The sequence below is a fragment of the Erythrolamprus reginae genome, chromosome 12 (genome assembly GCF_031021105.1).
Source record: "Erythrolamprus reginae isolate rEryReg1 chromosome 12, rEryReg1.hap1, whole genome shotgun sequence".
NCBI lineage: Eukaryota > Metazoa > Chordata > Lepidosauria > Squamata > Dipsadidae > Erythrolamprus > Erythrolamprus reginae.
The window spans coordinates 7,742,175-7,768,943 of NC_091961.1; the positions used below are offsets into that span (position 1 = coordinate 7,742,175).

Here is a 26,769-nt window from a genome sequence, read left to right on the forward strand (position 1 = left end):
CTTTCACCCTTTTTATATTATCCCATGTCTGTTTTCTTCCTATGTACTTGTGTATTGGATAAATAAATGAATGAATGAATGAATGAATGAATGAATGAATAAATAAATAAATAAATAAATAAATAAATACTAGCAATATTGAAAGGATGCTAGATTGTCCAAGAAGTAACTGTTGCTCACAAAATATTATAAAAGGAAGAGCTCTGCTGTCACGACTTAATCCCCTCTTTCAAAGGATGCCTTCAAAGAACCCTTCCACATACAATTGTTGACATTAAGGCAGCTGTAAACCTGCCCACCAAACCTGCCCACCAATAGGATTGTTACACCTTAGAAATTGTGCAAAGCCTTCCGCAAACACCTTCATATTTAAGGGCATGAATGGAGCTTGCTTCCCACAGTCAACAGGAGAAGAGTTCAGGTTGGCTTCGAAGCTGATAGAGATTCTCTATCCACCAGCCCATCCAGGCTCCAAAATGATCCAAGCTCTCTTGGTAACTATATGCTTAACGGTTTTTCCATATCAAGGTAAGATGCTCTTTTTGGTGTCCTCATTCAGATTCTTATTGGGAAAAGATGACTGCACCCAACCATGGGTGGGTTCCACTTAAATTCGCAACACAAATGTCTTTGTAGATGTAAAAAAGATATAATAACATACCAAAGTGGACCTTTCTTTTCTTTTTTTCTTGTGAAGGGAGCTCTATAATCCTGGAATCCGGGAATGTTAACGATTATGAAGTAGTGTATCCACAAAAAGTCCATGCATTGCCCAAAAGGGAAGCTCGTTCATCTGAGCAAAAGGTAAGAACAATACCAATTGCAATAATACTTATATAACACCCCACAATGCTTTATAGCACTCTTTGGGAAGCTTATATTGCCAGAATATTTCCCTCAACCATCTGGTACTCATTTTCCCAATCTCAGAAGGATGGAAGGATGACCCCATCAGGATGAAACTCTGTTGCGGACAGAGTTAGCCTGCAATAATTTCTCCGGGTCCCGTCAACTAAAGAATGTCGCTTGGCGGGACCCAGGGGAAGAGCCTTCTCTGTGGCGGCCCCGGCCCTCTGGAACCAACTCCCCCCAAAAATTAGAATTGCCCCCACCCTCCTTGCCTTTCGTAAGCTGCTTAAAACCCACCTCTGCCATCAGGCATGGGGGAATTGAGACCCTCTTCCCCCTAGGCCTTTACAATTATATGCATGGTATGTATATATGTATGTATGTTTGGGTTTTTTTATATTAATGGGCTTTTAATTATTTCTAACATCAGATTACTATTGTACACTGCTTTATTGTTGCTGTTAGCCGCCCCGAGTCTCCGGAGAGGGGCGGCATACAAATCCAATAAATAGATAGATAGATAGATAGATAGATAGATAGATAGATAGATAGATAGATAGATAGATAGATAGATAGATAGATAAATATTACATTCTAACTACTATGCCACTATTTATTTATTTATTTATTTATTCATTTGTCCAATACACAATACATATGGAAGAGAATAGACATGAAGTAATATATATAAAGATAATATGTAAAAATAGAGGAGAAGATATATGAAAGGAAGAATATATATATGATATATGAGATAAAGGAAAGACAATTGGACAGGGGCCGAAAGGCACACTAGTGCACTTATTTTATTTATTTATTATTTATTTATTGGATTTGTATGCCGCCCCTCTCCACAGACTCGGGGTGGCTAACAACGATGATAAAAAACAACATGTAACATTCCAATTTAATAAAACAACTAAAAACCCTTATTATAAAAACCAAACATACACACAAACATACCATGCATAACTTATGTACACCCCTTATTGACCTCTTAGGAACCCGGAGAGGTCAATTGTGGATAGTCTAAGGGAGAAATGTTGGGGGTTAGGCGTTGACACTATTGAGTCCGGTAATGAGTTCCACGCTTCGACAAGGGCTCTTTTGTAAAGAGGGGTTGAGTTGGTAAGAACATATTTTGTGTGTGTGTGTGTGTGAACTCTTATTTATCCAAACCCTGAACTCTTTGCATTTCAGATCAAGTATGAAGATCGCATGCAATATAAATTCAACGTGAATGGAGAGCCAGTGGTCCTTCACCTAGACAAAAATACGTAGGTTATGCAGAAGTTCTTTTTACTAAGATAATGTGAAAATGTATATTCTTAGGCATAATTGAATAATAATAATAATTGCATTGCTTTGTCTGGAAAATTAAAACTCAGTTCATCTTTATAGTATAGGACCATGGTGATGAAGCTATGGCACGTGAGCCAGAATCCCTCTCTGTGGGCATGAATGCTATTGCCCCAGTTCAGCCAACTATTCATCAGGTTTCTGAGATGTGCATGCCTGACGGTCATCTGGTCATTGTTTACCCTCTGCCATGCATGTGCCTTTCAATTTGGGCACTCTGTGCCTAAAAAATTCACCATCATTGGTATAGGATAAATGGGCACAGTTGGTGAACAAGTGAATTATGTCTCATCCCAGAACTGAAATTTTTTGGTTGTTTCAACCGTTAATGTACATTGTTGGATTATAACGATTTAGATTTTAGATCATTCAAGGCTCATAACCGTCTGTCCCTGGAATAAACTACATTAGTTATGAAATATAATAGAGATTTTAAAATGATTCGTTACACTGCTCCAGGACATCCCATCAATCTGTATAATGTTCCCTAACAGCCCTATATAACTGCTAAACTTGCATCAGAGTTTATATGCTGAAGCATAAAAAGCACGAAATAATCATAATAACACAGTTGGAAGGGACCTTGGTGATCTTTTAGTCCAACCTCCTATTTAGGCAGGAAATGTTATGCCCTATTAAAGCATGCAATGCCTATTCCTTTCTTTTGATACCAAACAATATCCTTAAAATGCTGTTCTACCATAGTTTTAGACTTATGATGTAGTTTATTATTATTATTATTATTATTATTATTATTATTATTATTATTATTATTAGTAGTAGTAGTAGTAGTAGTAGTAGTAGTATTAATTAGATTTGTATGCTGCCCCTCACCGCAGACTCGGGGTGGCTCACAACAACAATAAAACAATGCACAACAAACCTAATAGTTTAAAAATCACTAAAAACCCCTTATTAAAAAGCAAAAACATACACACAAACATACCATGCATAAACTGTATAGGCCCGGGGGAAATGTCTCAATTCCCCATGCCTGACGGCAGAGGTGGGTTTTAAGGAATTTACAAAAGGCAAGGAGGGTGGGGGCAATTCTAATCTCCGGAGGGAGCTGGTTCCAGAGGGTCGGGGCCACCACAGAGAAGGCTCTTCCTCTGGGTCCCGCCAAACAACATTGGACCCGGAGAAGGCCAACTCTGTGGGACCTAACCAGTCGCTGGGATTCATGTGGCAGAAGGTGGTCCCGGAGTTATCTTATTTTGTACTTAATTCCTGACATAGATATCTTTTTTATATTCTTTCCAGGGAACTTTTTTCAAAAGATTATACCGAGACTCATTATTCCCCTGATGGCAGAGAAATTACAACAAGCCCTCAAATTGAGGTAATATCCAGACTATTTTACTTTAGTGAAATAAACCAAGAGTATTTTCGCACAATATTTTGTATGTACCAAATGCAAACCTAAATATGTATGTACGAAATAAGAAGGCTGTATTATGTACAAAATATCTTATATTGAACAAGTTCTATATAAGGAAGTGTGCATTGTTAACCCAAATTTGTTTTAGTGATTGAATTGAATGGTCAAATTAGTATATTAGTGAAAAAAGTATTCAAAAAGACCATTCCAGTAGCTAGAACCAACTTTTTTATACTCCGGGTCTAAAAGGACCCAGAGGGTAACATGTGTGTAGTAAATGGGAGGAGAATACCAGGGTTAATGGAGACTTGTGTTTATCCTATGTTCATTTTGGGATAATAAATGCTAAGCAGGATTTCTGTTCCCCCGAATCAAAATATTCTGGAATGCTGGAATTTTGGAACACATTATTTCATTGAATAATGGTGAAACACATTGGAACTGCACTTCTGCTCATCAAGGCACCCAACAAACAAGCTTTGACCAATGTAGTCTTCTTGTCTCCATACAGGATCACTGCTATTATCATGGTTACATTCAGAATGATGTCGACTCAACTGCAGTCATCAGTACCTGTGGTGGCTTGAAGTAAGTTATCTTCTTATCTTTTATTGATTTTATTCAGGATGAAAATATCATCATTGCTCTTGGAGTTGTCAAACTTAATATGAGGATCAATGTTCATGCAAATTAGTTGAGTTTAATCAAAGACTTTTGCAGCATTAAGCAACTCCCAAGACTACATTTACTTTGCATACATTAGGTGGATATGGAAAGAAGATAACTAAGTTTCAAATTGCATACTTTGCTAGAAAGTGTAGAGGAAGAGGCATGCACCACCCAGGAACACCATCTTGAGCCATTCTGGACACCTTCTCCAACCATCTCAATATCTTAGCTGCGTAAAAATCCAAAAATTCAGAAGGTTCTTATCATTAGCCAGATTCTTGCCACCCAGCTGGTCACCCCTAAACTGCATCCCACCATCCCACCACTAGTCCCAATCCTTAAAAGGGACTGGACAACAGGCACACGGAACTGTTAAAACTCCAGTAAGATGCCCATCTCATGGCCCGCTCAACCCCCACCATGAAAAGAGTGGCCAAAAAAGCGGTGAGCAGGCAATTGGGTGGGCATGGGTGGCAGCACAGGGACAGGATCGGCGAACCACCTGCCCCATCCCTGGCCTCTCTTACCACCCCCTGCTGCCCCCTTGCCTCTTAGCACTCCCTCCCCAAGGCATCCCACCACTCCTTCTCTTCATTAGAGTTCCTGCAACCATTCACCATATGTTTTAACTCAGTGATGGCAAATCTATGGCACGGGTGCTACAGGTGGCACATGGAGCTATATCTACTAGCACACGAGCTGTTGCCCTAGCTCAGCTCCAATATGCATGTGTGTGCCGGCCAGGTGATTTTTGGCTTGCACAGAGGCTCTGTGAGAGCGTTTTTGGCTTCTAGAGAACCTCCAGGGGGATGGGGAGAGCATTTTTACCCTTCCCCAGCTCCAAGGAAGCCTTTGGAGCCTGAGGAGGGTGAAAAACGAGCCTATTGGCCCCACCAGAAATTGGGAAACAGGCCATTTCCAGCCTCCAAATGACTTCCAGGGGGGCGGGGGAAGCTCTTTTCGCCCTCCCCGGGCATTGAATTATGGGTATGGGCACTTATGCATGCATGAGTGTGCATGCTTATGCAATTTTGGCACCAGAGGGAGAAAAGGTTCTCCATCACAGTTTTAGCTTATCCATCTCTCTGTTAATTCTGCATTTTAATAATGTCATTCTGCATAACATATTCAATCCGGTACTGCAAATGTATTCTTCCATTGGTTGTTCATTTCTGACCACCTTTTTAAAAAAACTCTAAAATTGTTTTCACAGAGGGCATTTCAAGCATCAAGGGGAGATATACTTTATTGAACCCCTGAAGTTTTCCAACAGTGAAGCCCATGCAGTCTACAAATATGAAAATATAGAAAAAGAGGATGGGCCCCCCAAAACCTGTGGAGTAACCCAGACTACCTGGGAATCAGATAAGCCCATTGAAAAGAGCCAACAGTTAATGGTTACTCCTGAAGTAAGTCTTATATTAAACTCTCAGGTATGCATAATGGTTAGAGAATAGGGATTCATTTACTCGTTTCTAAATTGTAAAGTAAAGAGAAATTCTCTGATAGTGTTTAGAAATAATTCATAGAAGTGGAACCTCAATTACTAAAATTGTATTGCAGCCACACTGCCCAATAAAATATGGAAACTCCATGAACAGGAAACACATATTCCAGATTTATATCATTTTCTATCGCCATGCAAACTTAGTTTGGAGATTTGGTTCAAAATGAATTTAATAGTTTAGTTTAATTTAATTTAATTTAATTTAATTTAGTTTAGTTTAGTTTAGTTTAGTTTAGTTTAGTTTAGCTTAGCTTAGCTTAGCTTAGCTTAGCTTAGCTTAACTTAATTTATTTTATTTAATTTAATGTCGAAAGCATCTGATCTTTCTGAATCAGTCTAGAAAGTTTAATCAAATTATCAAATTGGATCCCTCTGTTAGGAATGCAAAGAGGACTTGGGGTAGAATGAGAAACTGGTTTGAAACCGGTTTGAAATGAATATGATCCTCATATTCCAAATTTTTTCTTCATTATTGGAGGCGGGAAAAAATTACATCCAAAATCCTAGTTGCTTCCTTCTTTTTGGTGGCTGAAAACATTATCTTATTTTGTTATAATACGAGTCAAAAAGTAATGCCATTTTATTTAGGATATGTATAATTACCAACACAGGAACATGTAGCAACACAGGAACATGTACATCAAAATGAAGCTGGTCCTCTGTGGATCACATCCTTCCTTGTCAATATGGTCACTGTTTCTCTCAACCTTCAAATGATAGCATGTATCCCTGCCTCATAAAATTTTGTTGACTGTTCTTTGAGTCACTTCTTCACTGCAGTTTATCGCTCACAGTTCCCAATTTTTCATCATTCAGACGATGGTCCCAGTTGCATACATTGCTATAATCTAAAGTATTATCCTCAAACACATTTTGTAACGGTCTGTGATTGTTCACAGGGTTTTTCCCCTCAGCAACAAGGAATTCAATCGCCGTTTTTGTTTTTGATGCAACTCTAAGTGGGCAGCCATTTTGAATTTCCCTTGAGTGGTTACAAACTTGAAAAGTAAGAAGCAAAATATTTCACAATGTAAATGATATAATCATTTATAGCTTGGAAGAATTTCAGCTATATTATCTATCTATCTATCTATCTATCTATCTATCTATCTATCTATCTATCTATCTATCTATCTATTTGTCAAACAAGTATAGTATTATAATACATATTAACATAACATAACATAAGAGGGAAACTTCACCTGAAATAAAGAAAATGGCAGTACTTTTTGATTCACCGTCAGTATGATAAGCTTGGAGCAACAGTTGTTGTTACACTGGAATACCAGAAATACAAATGCAGATACCAAAACTGAAATCTACAGCTCAGCCAATGGCTGGATTTTTGGCTCCTGTGCTTCTTTATCTTCAGCAAGTTCTGGTTATATAGTATGACAATATCTTTAATCGGTCCATTATTTTACCCATTGAATGCTCTAGTTTCAATGTCATGTCATGGTCGAACTGGATCTTGTGCAGCAGAGTGAAGAAAGTTGATGTCAGACAGCAAGGAAATGAACTGCCCTCTAGAATTGGCAATCTGACCTAATAGTTCTGGGATCAACAAACGAACGAACAAACAAACGAATGAACAAAACAAGCAAGCAAGCAAGCAAGCAAGCAAGCAAACAAACAAACAAACAAACAAACAAACAAACAAACAAACAAACAAACAAACAAACAAACAAACAAACAAACAAGAGTTCACTTTCCCAGGGAATAAAGGCAGCTGATGCAACCTCACAGGTTCAGATTGAGCCGTAGGAGTATTTCATGCGGAATGTGTGATGAATGTGACACTGGGGTGCACGACAGAAGGGTTCTATCCCAGGGGGGGATCAGCAATGAGTTTTTGGATTGCAGAAAGAAGCTCAGAAAGGATCCTCCCTAAAACATTCAACAGGATGTTTCTAATGTTTCTGCAAAGTGTGCTTTAGCCTGGCAAGACTCCTGTCTATAGGGGAACAAGGGATACATAAACTATTCTGAGCAATGAACCATGTTGCTCTTATTTCTTGTACCCGAGACGTCTAAAACAATCTTCCAGTAATTTTTAAAAAAAATTACATCAAGATATATGTCTCAAACCATTTAGAGTGAGTTTAGGGGATCAAAATATCTGATTGACTTCCCTTAAGTTGTCCTAGTTGCATATCATGATATCATTGCAGGCCAGGTCTATTTGGTTACATCAGGTTTTTCCCAGGAACTAACATGTCTAAACAACTTTTGTTTACTGTTCTGTTTAGCAAAAGCAATACTTGGATGCCAAGAAATTTGTTGAAATTTACTTAGTTGTGGACAACCTCATGGCAAGTATTCTGGATATTATTCCATTTTATTTGTGTCTAGGGGGGCTGGGCTTTTCTGAGCAAAATAAACAAATAAGCATTAATTTTTTCACTTCAGTTTTCATTTCATTGTGTTCAGAAATGTTCAAATTAGTATTCCAGTAGCTAAAACCAACCTTTTTTTTTAGTCCGGGTCATATATAACCCGAGGATCACAAGGTTATAGTAAATGCGAGGAGAATAGCAGGGTTAATTACATTGAAATATTAATATATATTATAGCATCCCTGCCTGGCAGCATTTATTTTTATTTATACTATTGCTTTACACAGGTTTTCCCTAAGATGAAATATTTTAACTTATTTTCATGAACATGTGCATTTGAAATTGGTTTCCTCCACATGTATGTCTGGACATGTATGAATTTTGATTTGTTAATAGATCTGGTTTGTTAATATCATGGTTATGTCACCAGCAGGTTGCTACCAATTTGGGCAAACCAGTCCAAAACCCACCCTGAGTAAGATCCACATTTGACTTAGCAACAATGCAGCATTGGTAAAATATGTAAAATAACTATTTGGGTATCTCCGAATATACATTTTCTCCCTGCCCCAAAATATAAAACTATGTTCATGAGCTCAAAAGAGCCTGTGAATTCCCAGACACTAGTTTAAGTTTCTCCTTTTAATACTATTGTAAATCTATTCAGGTCTCTGATGGATGTCATTTAAATTCAGTTTCTTCTTCCTTAGCAGTGTGACCAGTAATATTCCGTTTCCATGTAAAATTATTTACAGTATTGCATAAATGGAAGCTACTTTTTCTCCTATAAAACTTTTCTTGTGAAGATACAATATGGATTTTTTGTTAATTCACTGATTTTCCACCAAAATACAAGATTTGCAAATACCTCTCCATATATGATACATTCTGTTCAATGGTGCTCCTTCTTATTTAGTGCTATGATTGGTTGATATCTAAGATTCACATCTAAATTAATTTTGTGGGTTTCTTTGAAATATTCTTGCACTATTTGTTTATCTGAGTTGACAAAACCTGAAAAATAGGATGACTAGTGAAAAATACTTATCTATGACTTTTCTGACCAAAGTTTTCTCTAACCAGGATGCAATAACTATAGCACTTACACTTATATACCGATTCAGAGGGCTTTATAGCCCTAAGCGGTTTACAGTGTCTGCATATCTGGATCCTCATTTTACCCACATTGGAAGTATGGAAGGCTGAGTCAACCTTGAGCCTGCTGAGATTTGAGCTGCCAAATTGCAGGCAGCCAGCAGTCAACAGAAATAACCTGCAGTACATCACTCTAACCATTCTACCACTGTGGCTCATATGTGGTGCTGAAAAGTTAATAATACAGTGGAACCTCTGTTAACGAATGCCTTGGATAGCGAACATTTTGGATAACAACCAAAAAGTTTGTTAAAACTTTGCACCGGATATCGAACAAAAATTCAGATAACTAACAGAAATTTTTGGTTGTTATTCAAAATGTTATACCCATTGTCCCTTGCTGCCCCCTCTCCTTATCTCTTTACCTCTTGTCTCTCTGCCTTCATCTCCTCGCCAGCAAAGCAGCAAAGCATCGCTTTGGCTTTGACAAGGCAGGCACTGAGTTTGTTGGTCACGGCGGTGGTGGCGGCTTCTCTTTGAGGACAGCGGTGGTGGTGGCAGAAGCAACTCCAGTGGCTTCTCTTTGAGGACAGTGGCAGCGGCGGGGGCCTAGGTATGGATGTGACATTCCTGGCGCTGCTGCTCCTCGAAGGGAAGCCTCCAGAGCCACCTCAGCAGTTGCCACCACTACCGCCACCACCACTGCCGGGACCAGCGGGGTGGTGGTGGCGGCGGCAGCTACTGAGGCAGCTCCGGCAGCTTCCCTTTGAGGAGCAGCAGTGCCGGGAACGTCATGTCCATGCCCAGGCCCCCAATGCCACCACTGTCCTTGAAGAGAAGCTGCCGCTGGTGCCACCACTGTACTCAAAGAGACGCTTTGAGAGAGAGAAAGACGAAGGAAGAGAGACAAGAGGTAAAGAGGTAAGGAAAGTGGGGGAGTGAGGGACAATATGTGTATGGGGGAGAGAAAGAAATTCTTTATCACGGGTGGTCCTGGAATGGAACAGCCACTATAAACGAGAGATCAATTTCCCCCATAAGAAATGAAGAAAATAGCAAGTCAACAGGGGCTTGGAACCAATTAAATCTATTCCCTTTATTTCTTATGGGGAAAATTGTTTCGGATACCAAACATTTCGGCTAACAACCAACATTCCAGAATGGATTGTGATCGTTAGCCGAGGTTCCACTGTATTAATATATTAACGGCACAAATGTATGTTAAGAAATCAGGAGAAAAGGAATCCCTGGATTGCTTCATAAGGATTTATTATTTTTGTCTGAATGAACATATTGAATTATTTTAAAATCTCTTCCTTTCTCTGACATATTCTTTTTAATTTTTTTTTAAAAATATCTTTTTCTTTTTTGTAGTTCAAGAAGTACAGCAGCAATCACACTATTGTACAACTGAGAGTGTTTGAATGTATCAATAATTTAAATCAGGTAAGAGAACATGGCAAAAGTTTGTTTCTCCTTTATTTGGATTTAAATCTTTCCGTCTGTCCTGGATTTTCACTGTATTCATATAACAAGCTTATTAACCTGGCAAAGAGAGCTAGGAGATATACAGGAATGTCAATACTTGTTGTTTCGAGTGCAGCAAATGTCAGAAAATGGGTCAATTCAATAATTAGGTTAATTAGCCTCTTATGTGAATGTAGCCACTGTGTTGGGAGAATGTAGTCCAAAAATGTTACAAGAATTCAGTCCGTCTGTAGCTGAATTCTTTCAAGGCTGTGGTTAATCTGCTGACCTTGAAAGTTAGAAGATGTAAAACTCAACTGATTATGAAGAGGACCTGTAAGAAGAAAGTAGGAGGGAGGGAACCATTTTGACTTGGACTGTGGCATTTCATTCACTAATAATGGCTTCATTTCAGTCCTATTAGCCTTGTTGACATTTTCAGGGCTGTTCATCAGTTAGAATCGGGGAGACAACAGGAATATCAGTGGGGTCAAATCTTCCTTTAGTCCTCCTCCTCTTCTGTTCTTCATTAAAGACAATAATCACCAGGTTCTTCTTTATTGTTTTACCTATTTCTTCTGGTTAATGAATTATTATTTATTAATCAGGAGAAATATTATCCCCCAATAATATTGTAATAATTGTTATAATAATTACCCCCCAATATGTAGAGTTATTGACATTTTATTAGCTGAAGGACCCCCACAGTTAAACCCCAAGCTACAGAGATTTCTTTTCTACTGATCCCCAAATCTATTCCATTTCATCATCCCGTAGGTGCCGATGTCAATTTGCCTTTTAGTCTTGAAATATTTATCAATAAATTTGGGGTTTTGATTGATGTCCACTCCACAGATTTACTACAGTTTGAATATTACAGTAGCCTTAATTGGCCTAGAAATTTGGTCAGATAAAGATAAGATTTTGGTCACTGGATCATCAGACGCCACTTTGAGAGCCTTTGCAATGTGGAGACATTCAGATCTATTGAAGCGCAAAAGGAATGACCTTGCTCAGTTACTCACGTAAGTCTCATTGTGGGCAGAGGGAAGGAGGTTGGACAGGAGCGGAGGATTATGAGAAGGGGTGCTGTCTGAATTTGTTTGTTTTCTGCCAGACCTTTCATTACCCAAAGTAGGTAACCTCAGTGTTGGATATTGGTCATTATCAATATTATTTGATTTGATTTGATTTGATTTATTGGATTTGTATGCCGCCCCTCTCCGGAGACTCGGGGCGGCTAACAACAATAATAGAACAGCATACACAATAATCCAATAGTAAAAACAATTAAAAACCCATTAAAGTAAAAACCAAACATACATTCAGACATACCATGCATAAAATTGTAAAGGCCTAGGGGGAAAGAGTATCTCAGTTCCCCCATGCCTGACGGCAGAGGTGGGTTTTAAGTAGCTTACGAAAGGCAAGGAGGGTGGGGGCAATTCTAATCTCTGGGGGGAGTTGGTTCCAGAGGGCGGGGGCCACCACAGAGAAGGCTCTTCCCCTGGGTCCCGCCAAGCGGCATTGTTTAGTTGACGGGACCCGGAGAAGACCCACTCTGTGGGACCTAACTGATTGCTGGGATTCGTGCAGCAGAAGGCGGTCCCTGAGAAAATCTGGTCCGGTGCCATGAAGGGCTTTATAGGTCATAACCAACACTTTGAATTGTGACCGGAAACTGATCGGCAACCAATGCAGACTGCGGAGTGTTGGTGTGACATGGGCATATTTAGGGAAGCCCATGATTGCTCTCGAAGCTGCATTCTGCACGATCTGAAGTTTCCGAACACTTTTCAAAGGTAGCCCCATGTAGAGAGCGTTACAGTAGTTGAGCCTCAAGGTGATGTGGGCATGAGTGACTGTGAGCAGTGACTCCCGGTCCAAATAGGACCGCAACTGGTGCACCAGGCAAACCTGGGCGAACGCCCCCCTCGCCACAGCTGAAAGATGTTTCTCTAATGTGAGCTGTGGATCGAGGAGGACGCCCAAGGACGCCCAAGTTGCGGACCCTCTCTGAGGGGGTCAATGATTCTCCCCCCAGGGTAATGGACGGACAGATGGAATTGTCCTTGGGAGGCAAGACCCATGATTTCCCCGCAATTTCATCCAGGCCACCTCTTGCCTCCTTTTGAACTGCGGGGAAATCTGCGGGCAAAGCAAAAGCCAGGGCGGGAGAGAAGCGCGGGGGTGGGGAAGGAGGAGAGCCCCTCAGTGCTTCCCCTCCGCCAAGCTGCCTGCTTGTCCTCGCGCCTTGTTGCTACCTCCTGCCTTTTTCCAGGGGCCTTTGGAAGGCACCCAGGGAAGGGGGGGGATTGGGGGTGGCTGCAGCGGCTTTTCGTCCTCCTCATCCGGCTGCTAATACCCGCCCAGCCCCTCTTGCAGTCCCTTCACGGAGCGCTTTTGTCCCAGGCTGTCAGCGAAAGGGCTGCAGGACAGGCGGGGCAGGCGTTCTTCTCACAGCTGAGGCAGAATTTGGAATGTCGGGGGTGTGTGCGTGCGGGCTCCGCATCCCCCTGCCACCCGGAACATTTAAAATAAGAAAAACCTTCGCCGGCCTCCGCAGAGAAGAAAGGAAGAGAGAGCAAGAGAGACAGAGCAAGAGAGACAGAGCAAGAGAGACATAGCAAGAGAGGCAGAGAGAGAGAGACAGAGAAAGAGAAAGAGAGAGAAAGAGAGCTAGCAAGAGAGAGAGAGAGAAGGAGACAGAGAAAGAGAGACAGAGAGAGAGAGAAAGAGAGAAAGAAAGAAAGAGAGAGAATGAAAGAGAGATAGCAAGAGAGGCAGAGAGAGCAAGGGAGAGAGAAAGACATATAGGGAGGGAAGGAGGGAGATAGAAAGAGAGCAAAAAAGAGAGGAAGAAAGAAAGAGGGATGGAGAGAGAGAAAGAAGGGAAGGAAGGAAGAGAGAGAAAGAGTGAGGGAGAAATAGAGCGAAATGGAGGAAGATTTTTTTTTGTCAAAACATTTCTTTAGCCACCCCCCCCACCCACCCCCGTTCAGTGTTCCCCAGGATTTTGAAAATATGAATAATGTGCCGCGGCTCAAAAAAGGTTGGGAAACACTGCTCCAAGCTATGTGGTGTGCTTCCATTTCTATAAATTGTATTCCCACTATTACCTGCTTTCTTACAGGGGTATTGACCTCTATGACGGGGGCTTAGGAGTAGCTTTCTTCAAATCCATGTGTGAACCTGACAGTTCTGCAGGAGTTGTTCAGGTAGGTAGAAAGTATATCAATTAAAACTTACATACTTTCTTACACATAGTCTTCTCATTTTTGAACCATTTTCATCCACATTTATTCGTGAATTTGACATCTTCAGGTCCTTTCTCAATTGATGGCATTCTAGACATGTTGTAGATTAGGGTTTTTTGTATGAGCTTTTTGTATATATCCATAGATGACAATAAGTTATAATTTTTGGGATCAGCAGGGGTTGAAGAAAAACTGTCATAATTGACCAATGAACAGGATAAAACATGGTGCAATATTTCCAAACAAGGCTTCTGAACCATATTCTTAGAAACACCAGTTTCATTCCAAAATATTTAGAATCTATATTGTGTATATGGCTGAATTAATATACAGGTATATTTTTTAAAAATGGGAGACTACTAAATCAGCTTTAAAATGCTATTACCGGTAATTAACCCTGTAAGAAAACCATGTTAGTTAAGATGTTATTATATATTTACTGAGAAACATTATCTTAGACTTTGTTCCAATAGAAGAAAAACAAGTATCACATGGAAGTTATAAAGTTTTGTAAAGCCTTAATAAGCAGAGTTACAATTCTGGCAAAATGAGGCAACCCTGTTTGCTTAAAAAAGTTGTTTTTATTTAGAAGATCCAATGTTCTCTTATGTCTGTTTAGGAATTCAGTCTGAAAATTTTAGCTTTATCAAAAGCTGCTGGATAGTTTTGGACTGAAGTTACCTGTAAGTTTTAGTAATTTAATCAATGCAGACAGACAGGTGGATCTACATCCACCTGTCTGTCTGCATTGATTTAATTACTAAAACTTACAGATAACTTCAGTCCAAAACTATTCAGGTTTTGATCTCCTCCATTCCTTCAGGGCTTTAAAGTTTTCTTCTGGATGCAAGTATTTGTGAATGTTCTGGAGGCTTGGTGAGGACACATGCATTTAGAAGAGCTGGAGGAATCCTGAGATCAGAGGTCTTCAAACTTAGCAACTTTAAGACTTGTAGACTTCAACTCATATAATTTTCCAGCAAGCTATGCTGGCTAGAGAATTCTGGGAATTGAAGTCCACAAGTCTTCAAGTTGCCAAGTTTGAAGACCTCTGATGTAGATAGTCTTCACCCTGTAACTGGCCACTTAATGACCATTCAAAGTTACCATAGACTCCCCCCCCAAAAAAAATAAAAATAAAAATCTACTTACAATTTCATTTTGAAATTTTGCTGAGTGACTGCATTTTGGACCTTTAGCAACCAGTCTGCATTTAAGGCCATTTGCAGTACTCTTCAATAATGTGATTGTGATTTATGATAGTTTTGCCAGAAATTGGTGTTTACTACTGGTTTCTGTCAAAGACCAGCTCATATGGGTTTCCTTAACAATTGAACGTATGAACGTATCATTCACTTTATGACTGCCGAGAGGGGGAAATCAGGATTCCAGCATGAATATAATGAATATAAATATTTATTGCAAGTTCCAACTCTAAAATAATCTGAACGATTAATTGCCAAAACAAATTGGCATTAAATAAAAGTCACAGGAATTCAATGTAGGTTGAATTTCGATCTCGTGGTCAGGAAGGGACTTCAGATGTATGATTATTTAATCCCTCCTCCAGGCCCAGTCTGGTCATCTACAATGATCGCTATTGTAGTGGTCTAAGCTACTCAAAGGAAAATATTGAGTAAACTGCAGTATATTGCTTTGAAGGGGGAATTTTTTTTTTTTTGCAGGAAATCCAATCCCAGCTCTCGAATTATTGATCTCTTTTAACAACTATTTGATTTTTTTTTTCATTAGAAGGTCCTTGAGCAAAGGTTTCAGCTCAGTGCTAGTAATATTTAGATTGAGTTTTGATTTCTTTTGCTGGACTAACAATAGACAAAAATGTTCTCTATTCTTCAGGATCACAGCAAGACGGCACTTTTTGTGGCAGCTGTAATGGCTCATGAGATGGGTCATACTGTGGGCATGGATCATGATGCGGAGTACTGCACTTGCCAATCTGGCCCATGCATCATGACTACCTAAGCTGGGTAAGGATTCATGAAAATATTTATTTATTTATTTATTTATTTATTTATTTATTTATTTATTTATTTATTTATTTATTTATTTATTTATTTATTTATTTATTTATTTATTTACTTGTTTGTTTGTTTATTTATTTATTTATTTATTTATTTATTTATTTACTTACTTACTTACTTACTTACTTACTTACTTACTTACTTACTTACTTACTTACTTACCTACCTACCTACCTACCTACCTACCAACCTACCAACCTACCTACCTACCTACTTACTTACCTACTTACCTACTTATTTACTTACTTACCTACTTACTTACTTACTTACTTACTTACCTACCTACTTACTTACCTACCTACCTACTTACTTACCTACCTACCTACCTACCTACCCACCTACTCACCTACCTACCTACCTACCTACTTACCTACCTACCTACTTACTTACTTACTTACTTTCTTACCTACCTACCTACCTACCTACTTACTTACTTACCTACCTACCGACCTACCTACCTACTTACCTACCTACCTACCTACCTACCAACCAACCTACTTACCTACTTACTTACTTACCTAGCTACCTACCTACCTACTTACTTACTTACCTACTTACTTACCTACCTACCTAGTTACCTACCTACCTACCTACCAACCTACCTACTTACCTACCTACCTACCTACCTACTTACTTACCTACCTACCTACCTACCTACCTACTTACTTACCTACCTACCTACCTACCTACCTACCTACCTACTTACTTACCTACCTACCTACTTACTTACTTTCTTACCTACCTACCTACTTACTTACTTACCTACTTACCTACTTACCTACCTACCTACCTACCTACGTACCTACCTACCTACCTACTTACCTACCTACCTACTTACTTACCCACCTACCTACCTACCTACCTACTTACTTACCTACCTACCTACTTACTTACTTACTTACTTACTTACTTACCTACCTACCTACCTACTTACTTACCTACCTACCTACCTACCTACTTTCTTACCCACCTACCTACCTACCTACCTACCTACCTACTTACTTACCTACCTACCTACCTACCTACCTACCTACTTACCTACTTACCTACTTACTTACTTACCTACCTACCTACCTACCTACTTACTTACTTACTTACTTACTTACCTACCTACCTACCTACCTACTTACTTACTTACTTACCTACCTACCTACCTACTTACTTACCTACCTACCTACTTACTTACTTACTTAATTATTATTTTATTTGTCATACAAATATAGTATTGCATTGCAGTATGTTTAACATAATATAAGTATAAAGTAGAGATAGAAAAGATAAAAAGACATTAGAACAGGAATGGTAGGCACGAAATGCACTTATGCACGCCCCTTACAGACCTCTTGGAAAAGGGGAGAGGTCTATTGTAGATAATGTAAGGTTGAAGATTTTGGGATTGGGGGAGGAAACAACAGAGTCCGGTGAATTCCAGGCGTTGACTACTCTATTGCTGAAATCGTATTTTCTGCAGTCTAGTTTGGAGCAATTTATATTTAGTTTGTATCTATTGCATGCTCTTGTGTTGTTGTTGTTAAAGGTGAAGTAGTACATTGTGATGTATGATTTTATGAACAACAATTAAATCAGTTCAGAGGCGGCGTAGCTGTAAATTTTCCAAACATAGTAATTGAAGTCTGGAGGAGTAAGATAATTTGTTGCGTGAAGAGGAGTGGAGGACTCTTCTTGTAAAGTATTTCTGGATTCCTTCAATTGCATTAATGTCTGTTATGCAGTGTGGATTCCATACAGGTGAGCTGCATTCAAGAATTGGTCTGACAAATGTTTTGTATGCTCTGGTTAGTAGATCGGTGTTTCTAGAGAAGAAGCTGCATAGAATTAAGTTTGTGACTCTTAGTGCTTTTTTGGCAATGCTGTTGCAGTGGGCTCTGGCACTTAGGTCATTGGAAATGAGTACTCCAAGGTCTTTGACTGAGTGAGGGTCTTCTGCGAGTTCAGTTTGTCCAAGTGTGCATTTAGTATTTGGATTCTTTTTACCAATGTGTAGAACAGAGCATTTGTTGGATGAGATTTGCAGTTGCCAGTTATTAAACCATTCAGCTATATGGTCAAGGTCCTTTTGAAGGGTAGAAGTATTATTGGAGGTATTAAATAGCTTAACATCATCAGCAAAGAGAACACAATTGCTTGTAATATTGTCACAGAGATAGTTTATGTAGAGTATAAAGAGAGTAGGTCCTATTTTAATTCTTTTCAGACAAGTGGGAGGTGAAAACTCTGGGACTTGCTGTTTGCTTCAAAGATTCAAAAGGACTCCTGAAACGTCTTTGCTCATTCCAGGTTGTCTTTGTTTGTTTTTTCCTGTGTTTTTGTATGTAGCTGAAGTAAGCCTTGCACTCTCATTGTTTTTGGACACTAAGAACTGTTTTGAGTAACCCTTTTTTGTTTATTTAATACAAGTTTGCTGATTAGCAGAGCACGTGTGTGTTTGATTTCTTTTCCTTGGACTATTACGCATTGCCTGAGCCAGTCAGGCAGAACAATATGTTTTTGCAATGAATTTTGGTTTTGGTTCAAATATGGATGATGTCATGACCTTATTGTTGTGGTTGGCTCTGGGCCAGCTCCTGCTCCGAGGACTGTGGGGGTTGGTTTGGGAGAATCCTCCCATTATCAGAGACCGGTTTTACTGCCAACAGTTTTGGACAGTAAATATTCTGTGTCAAGGGAAGATTCTGGGAGTGAATCAGGATTGGATGATGAGGTTGTTACAGGCAGCCCATTAGCTAATGACCCCATTAGTGAGTCATCATCATTATATTCAGAGGAAGAGGGGTTCATAGATGCTCGCAGATGCAGGTTTATGACAAGAAGGGAACAACTGCGCAAGTATTATAGAAAATAAGAGACAACACCTGTGGCTGGAGCAATTAGGCTAATGGGGCTGCTGATAAATTGCCAGCATTGTTGCCTCTCAGTGTGGGAGATTATCCGTTTGGTGAGACACGAGTATTGTTTGATTTTGGACAGCTTCGGGATTTTACCAGGACTCCTTGACTAATTCACAGTTAAGTACAGCTTGAGGACTCTTGAAGAGGGGTGGCTGTGACATCTTCACAGCTGCCTTTATCTGCTTTGCTTTTGTTTTTGCTTTACACAGCATTCAAGGCTTGTGGTTTGTGGGAGAGCACTTTGGCTGATTAAAGTGCGTTTGGACAATATTTTTCTATTGATAAACTGACTTTGTTTACTTTACAACAGTGTGTGTGTTTGAATTTACATCTCGGACTTAATTGGGGCTCGTAACGTGAAGCCTGGCATAACACTTATATTGGTTTATTTTTTTATAGGAATGAACCACCTACGGTATTCAGCCTTTGTAGTTTGACCGCTCATTATACATATCTCTCTGAAGTTACTCCACAATGTCTTCTCAACAAACCATTCAGCAAAGATATTATTACATCTCCAATTTGTGGGAATGGCCTTGTGGAGCGTGGAGAAGAATGTGACTGTGGCTCTCCAGAGGTAAGTTTATTTATGAACAAGGATACTTCCGAGACCTTTCTCAAAAATGGGCATGAGCCAAAAAAGAGGTTGGTTTGATTTAGGATCAGGGTGCAGTGCAGTTCCTTGCAATTGGGAAACATTTATAGAGGAATAAAGAACTTTTATCTTACTGCCATTTGGGAAAGTCAACATTTTTTTAAAAAAAAATGTGTGATTTATCACTCCAAGAAAATATTTCCCTATTGAAAACCCTTAATTTGTTGACATAGCCACATTATCTATCCTAGTATTTTCGTCAGCTGATTCCTCTCAAAACTTATAATTTATTTATTTATGAATACCAGCGACCAGTTAGGTCCCACAGAGTTGGCCTTCTCTGGGCCCCGTCGACTAAACAATGTTGTCTGGCGGGACCCAGGGGAAGAGCCCTCTCTGTGGCGGCCCTGACCCTCTGGAGCCAGCTCCCCCCAGAGATTAGGATTGCCCCCACCCTCCTTGCCTTTCGCAAACTTCTTAAAACTCACCTCTGCCGACAGGCATGGGGGAATTGAGACATCTCCCCCTGGCCTATATAATTTATGCATGGTATGTTGTGTGTATGTCTTGCTTTTTTTAAATAAGGGGTTTTTAGAGACTTTTTAATATTAGATTTGTGATACATTGTTTTTATTATTGTTGTGAGCCGCCCCGAGTCTGCGGAGAGGGGCGGCATACAAATCTAATAAATAAGTAAATTTATTTATTTATTTATTTATTTATTTATTTATTTATTTATTTATTTATTTATTTATTTATTTATTTATTTATTTATTTATTTATTTATAATGTCAAGTACATATTGGTGGTATATAAAGATATAATGATATTTATATACATGATAATAGTAAAAGGAAAAGGAAACATTAGGAAACAAAAGGAAACAATAGTAAAAGTAAAAAGGAAACATTAGGACAGGGGATGGAAGGCATGCTGGTGCACCTTACTGACCTCTTAGGAATCAGGAAAGGTCAACAGTGGATAGAATAAGGGCAAAATTTTGGGAAGCCGAATCTCATGTGTGGATGAGTACATGTGAGATTTCCGGATTTTTTTTAGCTTCTGCACATGTGCATAAGCGAAAAGAACCCAGAAATAGGCAAAAACAAGGTAAGTGCCCGCTCGCTGCTGCCTTCTGCTGTTTCCCCCTCACACCTCCTGTTCTGCCATGCCATCGCCCACTCAACGCCGTTTGCCCCACACGCCTCTCGCGCCGGCTTCCTCCCCCACCGCCCACTCTGCCAGGCTGCCACCCACTTGCCATCATTCGCCCCACGCGCCTCTCGTGCTGGCTCCCCCCCTACACTGCCCACTCTGCCATGCCTCCACCCACTTGCATGCGCAGAAGCAAAAAGACCTGCTAATTTTTAACCAGAACCGGTCCGGTTGCATGTGCATGGCGCGTGCATACCTGGCGGCAATGGAGCAAGCTTCCATGCTCCGTTTCCACCGGCAGCATGGGATTTCCAACCGTTCCGGCTGCTGCTCATCACTGGATACAGCAGATAAGTCTGTTTCACATACCGATAGCTATGCATTTGAAATAACAATCACCCAGGGATGTGATTTTAGTCACATTCATTTTTCAGCATGAACCCGTAAGAAGGAATACATGGGAGAAATATCCTTTTCCTTGACATTTTCTCTCTTTGAAATTAGAAGAGAACAAGCAGAAAAGCCTATGACACCATTTGGTATGTTTTGATTTTCAGCAATGTACAAATGGCTGCTGTGAATCTTGTAGACTGAAACCTGGAGCAAAATGTGCAGATGGAGAATGTTGTGAGAAATGTCAGGTAAGGCTTGTTTATTTTAATTTATTTATTAGACTTTATTTATTTAACACTTGGAGGGATTTTACGCTGCTTCTGACTAGATATATGGACCAGGACCTACTTGGACCAGGAGGCTCTCCATACAGGCCCTCAGGCCCTCATCATCTCCCGTCTTGATTATTGCAAAGCGCTCTACATGGGGCTACCCTGGAAAAGTGTTCGGAGACTGCAAATAGTCCAGAATGTAGCTGCGAGAGCATATAACACCCCACGAGCTGCACTGGCTTCCTATTAGTCTCCGGGCACAATTCAAGCTGTTGGTTATTACCTAAAAAAACCCTATACGTCTCAGGGCTAGACTGTTTACCGGACCGTCTCCTACCGCATACCACCTCCCAGAGACCCATAAGAGCATACAGTGTTGGCCTCCTCTGGGTCCCGTTGACTAAGCAATTCAGGTTAGTCCGGCCAGTGTTCCCTCTAAATTTTTTTGGGGGGGGGGGGCGGAAAAGTATAGTGTCTGAGCGGCAGTCCCTTCGGGACTGGGCGGCACTCTTTCCCTCTCAGCTTCTGGGCAGGTTTGAAAAACTCTGAGTTGATGATGATTTTTAAGTGAGCCATTGCTCACTGCTCAGCTTAGAGGGAACTATGAGTCCGGCTCTATGGAACCAACTTCCACCCGATGTCCATACTGCTCCCACCCTGCTGGCCTTTCATAAGGCCACAAAGAACAGACTTTGTCGGCAGGCCTGGGGGCCATAAATTTACATCCTGGATGGCCAATTTTATGAATGGTGTGCATTTGTATGACTGTGACTGTCTTTTTAAATAACTTTTTATTGGGTTCTAGTTTTATACTATTGCCCCGGGTCTACAGAGCGGGGCAGCATACAAGTATAAATAATAATAATAATAATAATAATAATAATAATAATAATAATAATAATAATAATAATTATTATTATTATTATTATTATTATTATCATCATCATCATCATCATCATCATCATCATCATCATCATCATTATTATTATATAGCCCCTTCTTCCAGTTTACTTGAACTTGTATTTTAGGAACTGAGAATTTCAAGGCAGTCACTTCCTCATAACAAGTAGGACAGCCTGGGACTTCTAGGCTGGGACTTCTAGACACCATGCACAATTGTCTTAAGACCTGGAGCCCATCTTGGTAATCCTCAAGACAGATAAAAAAGAGGCTTTGAATTGAGTTGTGAATCATGGTTTGGTTCTTTGATCCTTAAAGAGTGATAGCTGAGAGTATTTCTCATTCTCGCTCACAGTTTAAGGGAGCAGGAGTAGAATGCCGGAGAGCAAAGGATGACTGTGACATACCTGATTTTTGCACTGGTCAATCTGCTGAGTGTCCCATGGATCGCTTCCAAAAGAATGGACAACCATGCCAAAACAACGTTGGTTACTGCTACAATGGAAAGTGTCCTTCCTTCTTCAAGCAATGTATTGCTCTCTGGGGCCCAGGTAAGTCAACCTTAGGATTTCAGAAATAGGGTGTTATAAAAGACTGAGACAATTGTTGCTATTGATCACATATATTTTCCCTTGTACAGATGACATAATTTTTCAAGTTGAAGTTCTTTGGTTGGAGGCTTCAAAGCTCAGTCCTCCAGATGTTTTTGGTTTAAAGCTCTAGTTAGTTGTAGAGAACATGACCAATGGTCAAAGACAGCGGTCCCCAAACTATGGCCCGTGGGCCACATGTGGCCCGCCGAGGCCATTTATCCGGCCCGTGGGTGATTGACACAACACAGGGTTCCATCTAATTTTCTATGACTAAAATGCGGGATTTTGTTAGTAACTAATATCAATCATCCAAAAAGTTGCAAAAGTGTTTTTTTTCTAATTTTGTCATCCAGTTACATTCATTTTCTTTTAATTACATTCCCTCCTTAGTACACCAATTATATTCTAACTTATTAACCATTATGCCAAAGTGCTTCCTTCTTTCTTTATACATTTTTCTATAAGCCAAGAAAACCTACAATCAGATGTTAACACAAGAAAATTAAAAACAAAACATAAACGTATATGAATTTCAGACTTCTTCCCTCCCCCCCTCTAAATAGCACATTCCCATTTTGTTTTTTACTTTAAAATAAGGTATGTGCAGTGTGCATAGGGATTTGTTCATAGGTTGTTTTTAATAGTCCAGCCCTCCAACAGTCTGAGGGACAGTGAACTGGCCCCCCTGTGTAAAAGGTTTGGGGACCCCTGGTCAAAGATAATGGCAGTTGTATGTAGAGCAAAAATCTAGAAAGGCTGACTTTAGGGGATTGTGCTTTCGTGGGTTGTGCGTGCATTCACAAAATGGACCAAAACCTGAGACAATATGTGTGAACTGTGTTTGTGTGTACTGTATGTCACAGATAGACTGCTACATTGTATATTACAGTGCCAGCTCAAAATTATTGTCCAATATTCTTTGTTTATGTCAAATTGTGAAGCAAGCCAATACTGCTGGAGAAGCACAATGATTGACATCAAGAACCTGTCATAGGCTTAGTATTCTGCCCTTCTTCTAAGAATTAATTAGGATCACTGATTAATTTATTTCAACTTTTTACTTTTTGTCAATCGGAGATAATGGAGATTGAACATAGGAGTGTTTGCTAAGAGTTTTCAATCCCTGAGATTGAATTTTAATTTTAATTTAGCATAGAAATTACAGAAACAGATGTTGGGAGATGTGATTCTTATCGCTGACCATCCATGAATGTAATGGCAAACTATCCAAAAATTTTCAGTATGATTTTGGTTGAAAAATGAAGCTGAAAATAAGTTCCTCCCTTTCATATAAAGGAGATATTTTTTTCTGGGAAACTGAGAGATTTCTCTTCATCATCGCTCATGCCCTCATCACCTCAAGATTCGACTACTGCAATGCTCTCTACATGGGGCTACCTCTGAAAAGTGTTCGGAAACTTCAGATCGTGCAAAATGCGGCCACGAGAGCGATTGTGGGGCTTCCCAGATTTGCCCACGTCTCGGCAACAATCTGCAGCCTGCACTGGTTGCCGATCAGTTTCCGGTCACAAATCAAAGTGTTGGTAATGACCTATAAAGCCCTACATGGCATCGGGCCGGAATACCTTCGGGACCGTCTTCTGCTGCATGAATCCCAGCGACCGATAAGGTCCCACAGAGTCGGCCTTCTCCGGGTCCTGTCGACTAAACAATGTCGTCTGGTGGGACCCAGGGGAAGAGCCTTCTCTGTGGCAGCCCCGGCCCTCTGGAATCAACTCCCCCTGGGGAGATTAGAATTGCCCCCACCCTCCTTGCCTTTTGTAAGCTACTCAAAACCCACCTATGTTGCCAGGCATGGGGTAATTGAGTTACCCCTCGGCTATTGTAGATTTGTGTATGGTATGACTGAGTTGTATGGTTTTAATAATGGGTTTTTTATGTGTTTTTTAATATATTGGATTTGTCACGTTGTATTCTGTTGTGAGCTGCTCCGAGTCCTCAGAGAGGGGCGGCATACAAATCTAAATAATAATAATAATAATAATAATAATAATAATAATAATAATAATAATAATAATAATAATACCCTGCCCCCCTGGAGGCCCTCTGGAGGCCAGAAATGGCCCATTTATTGACTTCTGGTGAGCCCAGTAGGCCCGTTTTTCACCCTCCCCAGGATCCAGAGGCTTCCCTAGAGCCAGGGAGAGCTAAAATGCCCTCTCCTACCCACCGGAGGCCCCCCAGAAGCCAAAAACACCCTCCCAGAGCCTCCATGTGAGCCAAAAATCAGCTGACCAGTGTGAACATGAGCACTGGAGCTAAGCTAGGGCAACAGCTCACATGCCGGCAGATATTATTATTATTATTATTATTATTATTATTATTATTATATTAACATTAACATTAACATTAACATTAACATTAACATTAACATTAACATTAACATTATTAACATTAACATTAACATTAACCTTATTAATATTATTATCATCATCATAATTGGGTGTTACAGTGAGGCTTTGTATTATAGAATGTGCCAAACAAAGTTTTTTGGGCCTCAAATTAAAAGTGTCAGGTGGCACGTAGTGGTGATTGACAATCCTGCTGGCAGGTGTCACATTCAAGTACTATTTGTTTTGCTTTTACTTTTCCACTTACAGAGGGAAAAGTCGCCCCATATGACTGTTTTCAGTTCAACCAGATAGGCGATAACTATGCCTACTGCAGAAAGGAAAATGATAGAAACATTCCATGTGAACCAAAGTAAGCAGTCTAAATTATTATCTGCTATGTTAATGACAATATTAAAGAATTATTAAAAAAATGTTTTCAGGTCAACATCTGTACGGATCCAGATTCTATCACCTGGCTAAAACAACAGAAATGTGAGCCAATTTCTGAATGGCTAATTTTCCTGAGTTTTCCTTCTTGGGTTACAATGCAATAGAAAAGGAGTGCCACAGGAATTCTTTTAAAAGATTGTATGAGAAAGTATAGGTAGTCCTTGACTTACAACCATTCGTTTATCAATCTCAAAGCTATAACACTGCAAGAAGAGATTTGCTATGGGTCTTTGCAGAATCTCAATAGTCACATGGTCCAAATTCAAGTGCTTGGCTTTCAACATATATTTACTGTTCCGCCGGCATGCCCCAACCGCCCGTAATTACAGGGCGATTAGTTCAGGAAGACACACACCACACAATAGAAGGAAAACCAAAAGTCTTTATCAACAGAAAAGCAGGAAAAACTCCCTTTTAAAATGTCAAAGGGATGTTCTGATACACACAAGGCACAGGTTCAATGTAATCCAATTTCTCACCCAATAACTGGGAAGTTGAGTCCAATTCCAAAGTCCAGAAAGTCCACACACAGTCTTGAACAGGGAAATAGCAAAACAGCAAAACCACGATCTTGACGAAACAATGCATCAGATAAACTTCCACAAGGCTAAATCAGCACGCTGCTCTTTTTATCTGTAGCACTAATTACAGCAGCCCCACCCAACCACAGGTGGCCTCACTTATCTCCTGTAATAATCCTTCAATTGTTCTCTTCTATGCACCACTCTCCTCAGGTGTGGGTCTGTCATAAGTTCTTGTTCAGAATCCAGGGAGGATAAGGATAATTGATCTCCTCCTGGGCTGTCTGCCAAACTCCCCTCTTCCCTGTCACTCACGCTTCCTTGGTCAGAGGAGACTTCATCGGCAGATTCTATTGGGAGCAAAACAGGCCTGTGGCATGTGGATGTTTCCCCCACATCCACCTCCACATTCCTTGGGGCAGGAGCTGGGCCAGAGCTAACCACAACATTTACGAGGGCCCCTTGCCTACCAGCTTCCAACAAACAAAGTCAAGGGGAGGGGAAGTCAGATTTTCTGAACAATGTTGTGATTCATTTAAAAATTGTAGTGATTCACTTAACAACCATGGCGAAAATGATGTGAAATCATGTGCAGGTTGCTTAGCAACAACCTTGCTTTGCAATTCTAGATGCTAGAAATCAAAGACTACTGTTATAATCATTTT

General features: G+C 40.1%; 1 pseudogene; it reads left to right on the forward strand.

Moving 5' to 3' along the window:
- The first annotated feature begins 476 nt into the window (after positions 1-476).
- On the forward strand, positions 477-25,507 carry LOC139174778 (zinc metalloproteinase-disintegrin-like MTP4; annotated as a pseudogene).
- The last annotated feature ends 1,262 nt before the right edge of the window (positions 25,508-26,769 follow it).